Here is a 6,000-nt window from a genome sequence, read left to right as displayed (position 1 = left end):
ATGGCACTGCACCACTGTGTCTCTGTGTAGAGAAACCATGTGGACAGAGAGGAATATTTCTCCCCCCGATTCACTGGGAAAATAGCTTAATATTTTTTAACAGTCAATTTTTAAAAACTAGATTCAAACGCATGATATGATAATTAAAAATACATCAAGTCACCCAGAATAGTAGCAGTTGTGTGTTTGGCTAGATGACAGGATAAGAGCCAGCCCTTATCTCCAATTTTCAGACTTAAATGTCCTTCCCATTTAGTTTTAATTGGCTCTAGGCTTCCATCTATCCTTACCTTTGTGTCGATTGTTTTACATGAGCTAAGCCCATCTCCAATGGATACAATAAATCTTTGTATCTGGTTAATCTTTATTTTTATGGTTAATATTTTTAAGTTATAAAACCAGACTCTTCAGAATGTGAAATACAGGAGTAAGTCTCTGCATTCCAGAATTACTCTGTTGGTGTCTGAGAAAAGGCATTAGCTCTTGGGCATTAGCTTATTGAATTACATTTCTTAAAAGCTCTGTCTTAAAATTTTTTTTATATTTTTATTTTCCCTGCTTTTAACTCCTGTTGATTTTTCACAACTTCCATAGCAGGTATTTTTGAAAATTTAGATCTTTTCATAATGACTTCTTCTTTTTTCCCAGATCGCCAATTAAATAATGACCTGGTTTAAGGCTACATTACCACCTTAGGCTGTAATGTTCATGCAGAGTTCGACATGGTCCTGCTCACTGGCTATCGATAGTGGATAAAGCCTTTTTAGGGTGGAGAGGGGGTTGGAGATGCCTATAAATATCTTATTAGGTTGGAGATACTTGTAAATATCTTATTAAAATTACAAGCCCTGTCCTTAAAAAAATGCACTTAAATGCCTACAGTTTTAGGAGAGTCACAGACATCCTGAAGTTGTACCTATCTTCCTTAGGGTTTCCATGACCCCAGGTTAAGACCACTTGGTGGCAGAAGCATTTGCAGCAGTTATAACATAGTAATGTCTTGGATTACTTACAAGATGCAGCGTGCTGATGCTGTCTGGGCAGGTAGATTGAGGTAGAAAGTTCATTTTATTAGCCATGAATGTAATTAGAGGCTCAGTGCCTAAAGGATAGTAGGACAGAGAATGCTACAAATCAGAGAGTGGGCTTATAAATGAAATGAAAGACTCCTTCTCTGATTTCTAATGAATTAGAATTAAAGTCGTCATTATATTGGCAAAATGAAGAAAAAGGATCAACACTGAAAGCAGCTGTCTTTGCAAGCTGATGCTTCTAAAGGAGCCAAAGGATTTTGGTTCCATTGCACACCTAGATGGGCTTCAGACATGCAAAGCAGGGGAGAGAGCTACCATGCTCTCAGCCAGAAGTAGCAAGAATTCTCAGGGGAGAGAGGGAGAGAGGAGCTGTGGTGTTGCACATTAAGGCACGGCCAGTGAGAAATCCCCGGAGAATGTTCAAGAAATGGGACATCAAGTATCAGATGTTAGGTTGTTTGCTGTGTGGTGAGAAAATGTAACCCAACCCTCATGACCTACAAACCATCAGTAAAAATTCTGCTAACGTGCAATGCTTGTAAAAATGATTGCTTTTAGGTGAGAGGATAGGGTTGGGTGAAGAAGGTGCAGAATTATGGAGAACAGAGAATAAGAATTCAGCAAGGGCAGAAAATTGGGGCCAGAGGTGAGAGGAGAATATAAGCTCCCTTGCAATTTGCAGAAATCTCAAGGGAGGCATTAGATTTTTCCCTCGGACATAATATAGGGGTTTGAGCCAAACAGATGTATATTTTAAAGAGCCTAGCGACCTACACTGACCTCTGAGTAACATTTGTCTAAAGCTTTTACCTTTCTAGAGCACCTTTATACTCATTCCCATTGTTCTCCTTTGTCTGCACAGGCAGCAGGGCTGACAGCGGCCTGCCTTCTTAGTCTTGTGAGGTGGCACCTGCCCCAGGAAGCAGTGACAGAGAGAATGCAAGAGTGCTTTTAGAACGTGTGGGGAGAGAAGCGATTAATGCTGCTCTTAGAGTCAAATAAAAACGTTGATGGGGCCTGAAAATTTGAAAAGCATTTCAAAACTTTATTAAAAGGTGCCTAGTTTCATCATATCTAATTCCCAGGTGTGACAGCCCTGGCGCCTAGTGGTGCCACTTTAGTTTTTTTCTGGGAGGAAATGTCCTGTAAGAATATGCTGACCTGATCTGACCCCTGGTCTCTCCCAGACATGTAGAGCCCTGACTTTTGTGGGGCAAGAAGCAAGGTCTTGTCAGGTTGTGAGGTAAAGTAGAAGTGGGGTGGGCTGTGATAATTCCTTTCTTCTTTCAATTGTTGGCTGACAGGGCTAGGCCCTAGGACAAATTTGGTATGCTGACTTGCGCTGTCTCAAGTGAAAATAGAATAAGTACACCCATCTCCCTTGCGTATTAGTGTGCCTTATACATGCTTTGACTCTGCACAGGAATTCCTTCCTGGGGAAATCTTTAGTGCTCTTTGAACGTTCTCTGGAAGAGGGAGGGAGAAGGCGGATGCTGATGCAGAGCCATAAAAGGTGGAAGTGCAGGGCCTGAAGATAAGTTAACTTATGATAATTAAGAATGCTGGCCTGTTTCTTTGGTCACATGACCTGCATTCTCAGCCCTTTTCTACAAGAATCTAATATAAAATGTTTTCTGGAGACCTGGGGTGTTCCCCTTCAGAGTGGGTGAGGACACGAGCTGTGACAATACTAAGTCTTATATTGCATCAGGGATGCTTGCAGGGCTGAAGGGGGACATGGAAGTGTTGGGGAGGGGAAAGGGCATCCCTTGTTGGTTGGCAGCGATGACTCAGCATTGATGCATACACTAGGACATCATAAGTGCATTTCACCTGCAATGATCCACTTGACAAGTATTTACTGGGGGCAGGTAATATGCCAGGGGTTGGGGATGCAGAAATGAAAGTGGAGCTTATGGCAATTTCTATTCCAGGTGGTGGATTACAAATTCGGGCAAAGGCTTACAAGACCCTATCTGACTTGGACCCTGTTACTTCTCCACTCCAACTCCCCCTACTTTATCCTGTGTTCCCTCTGACATCCCCAGACACACTGGCCTCTTTGCTGTTCTTAGAACACCCAGGCACACTCCCACTTCAGGGTCTTTGCACTGACTGTTAACTCTGTCTAGGTTGTTCATTTCCCTCAACTCTTTCAGTGTTTACTCAACTGTCTGATCTCCCTATTAAAAGTGTGACTGGTTCTCTTGCCAATAGTGCTGATCTCTCTTATTTTGTTCTATATTTTCTTTCTAAAGCATTTATCTCCTTCTACCATACCATCCAGTTGATTTATTATGCTTTATTATTTATTTTCTGTCATCACCTGCTAGAATATGAGCTTCATGAAAGCAGGCATTGCTGATGCATCTCCAGCACCTAGAAGAGCGTCTGTTGAATGAATTAATAAACTATAGTGGGGGTTTCAGGAAGTCATCCTGCCCCTCCCCTTTCTAGGTCGGGCCTTTTCAGGGCTTTACTTGAGTTCAGCTCTCCTGCCCTTCTCTTGAATCTCACCCTTAGCAACTGTACCAGGGAAGATCTTTCAGGTTCTCTAAGCAAGCTTGGCTGCATGAGGAACTTTCTTCCTGTGGAGCCTGCAGGAAAAGCAATGCAACCAAGTAGAAGAGGGGACACACTGTCACTCTGGGAAATGTTTTTAGGAACTTAATTATCATGGCTTTGTGATAACTCAGCAAAGGAAGTTTTTGGAAGAAGGATTTTGTCTTTCATTTAGAGACTCAATTCTAGTCTCCCAAATGTGATCTAAATTTTGCTCATCCATCAAGTTCTAATTATCCTTCAAGAGGCTACACACACACACACACACACACACACACACACACACACCCCTGCTTCTGTCCCTCCAACATAAAATGGAATGTAAACTCCATGAAAACTAGAATCTCATCTGTCTTGTTCACTATGATAGCTCCAGGGCCTAGAAGATTGTCACATGGCACATAATAGGTGCCCAATAAATATTTGCTGAATGAATGGAAAACTCAGACCTCATCAAAAGTACCTAGTTTTTCATATTTTCTTATTTTTCAAGAAAAGCCAGAAATTCATATGTTAGGTATTCTCTCCTGATGTGGCAATTTATTTAAAATTGTTAAAATATTGTGTTAGTCAAATAAATCACACATGCAGGATTATTTGTCCTGCCAGCTTCTGGTTTGGAGTCATTGCCCTAAATTCATTGCAGATACTATGCTAAGTATTTTGGAGGGAGAAGAGAGAGAGGTTGGGAATTTTTAGGGGAAAGAGGTAAGAGAGGAGACAGGGGAAGTCTCCTTTTCTCAATGATCAGAGGGTCCCACAAAAAGTGGGGATCCCTGCTCTTCTCCCTGACAATGTGTTTGGGGAGGTGGTGAGATTTCAGAAGCGGGCAGGACTGTAGGCCCCAGGGGGATTGGGGCTCACAGTACCTCTCTAGGTTTACATGAAAGTCGTGGGGAGGTCAAATTCCAAGGGATCATGAGGCAGGCACAATGCAGTCACCAGTTATAAGGCAGGCGGGGACCTGCCAAATATTTTGGGTAGCCTAAGCATCCCCGGGCCCTTTGCATAACCCTAGTGGGTAGGTGGGGGCTGCAGTAATGACCGGACTGGATTTCCCACCAGACTGGAGGGAATGGGACTCAGAGGCACATTAAAATGAAAGTAAATAAAGCTGTAGGACATTTCTTGTACAACCAAGTTTGTGGACTAATATTCATTCACAGTGCTTCATATTTTGTTTCTGTCAAAGTGGGGAAGACAGCTGGGAAGGGAGAAAGTATAACATCAAACTGTGCCCCAACACAGGCTCCTAGTCCCAGGGTCCTCTTGAGCTCCCTTGGGCACCTTCCAGATCACCCTTGGACCGTGTCCTCCCGGATGTGTTTCCTGGTTTGAACTCCCACCCAGAGTAAGGCCTCACTTGCTCCAAAGCCCTGTTCCTTAGGAATTTGCAGTCACAGCATTTGCCACATATGTTCCGGCAACAGGGGTGAGGTTGAGGCATCACAGGCCTCTTATGGTCCAGATGAGGGATGATCAGTGCCAAATGCATAACATCCCTTGGTCGGCCGTGGCCTCAATCCTCCCAGCTTGTAAAGAGGAATTCCTAGGCTCTGTGAGCTCAGTCCTTCTGGGAAGAAAACAAAACCCTTCTTGACCCTTTTTATGTTCTAAATACCCCTCTCCTCCTCAGTCCTCTTCCCTCACCCCTCTCTCTAGAGAATGACCTGGAAAGAAGGAAACCAGCTGGCTCAGGGTGAGATTTTTGTGCAGAGTTTTTCACCAAATGGGAGCTGGAAGCTAGAGGTGGGATTGCTGCTGCCATCTCAGAAGCAGAGTTGCTCTCCGGCAGAGAGCTTAAGCAGGCAGCAGCAAGGTGCACTGTTCCTTTTGCAGACTCACCAGTCTCCTGGCCCCACCTACAGGAATTCCGAGGGCTTGTGAATTAAGTCTGCAGGACTTTCTGTGGGGGCGGGACTGCTTTGTGCTTCTAGAATGTTTTCCTTTTCCCCAAAGGAGGTGAGTGCACACAAATATGGGATAAAACCAAAAAGCTCCCAACTTTCTCTGAGGACTGGCAAACTATAAAATAGTTATCTGCTTCAGCAGTGGAGGAAAAATATCCTCAGGTTGAGTCATGCTTTTGCCTTTCTCCACATCTCACCCTTCTAACCCCACCACCTTGTCCTGGATAAGTAAAGGAGGGAAGGAAGGAGAGGGAGGGGATGGAAGAGAGGAGAAGAAAGGAGAGGGATGGAAGCCCCAAAGTCAGGTTTGAAAGTGGTTTGGCCAGGAACCGAGTATAAGATTGGGAAAACTGTCTTTATTGAGGGCATGAATGTAACGGCCTTAGGGGGACTTGAGGCCTGCTTGTGTCAATCACCATTTATAATGCAGGGTGTGCTGTAGCCACCACTGGAATTCAGACATGTCTGGGCATCTCTGGCAAATTGGTCCAGTG

This window comes from Pongo abelii, chromosome 1, assembly GCF_028885655.2.
Source record: "Pongo abelii isolate AG06213 chromosome 1, NHGRI_mPonAbe1-v2.0_pri, whole genome shotgun sequence".
Taxonomy (NCBI): Eukaryota; Metazoa; Chordata; class Mammalia; order Primates; family Hominidae; genus Pongo; species Pongo abelii.
Note: the sequence above shows the minus strand (reverse complement) of the source record.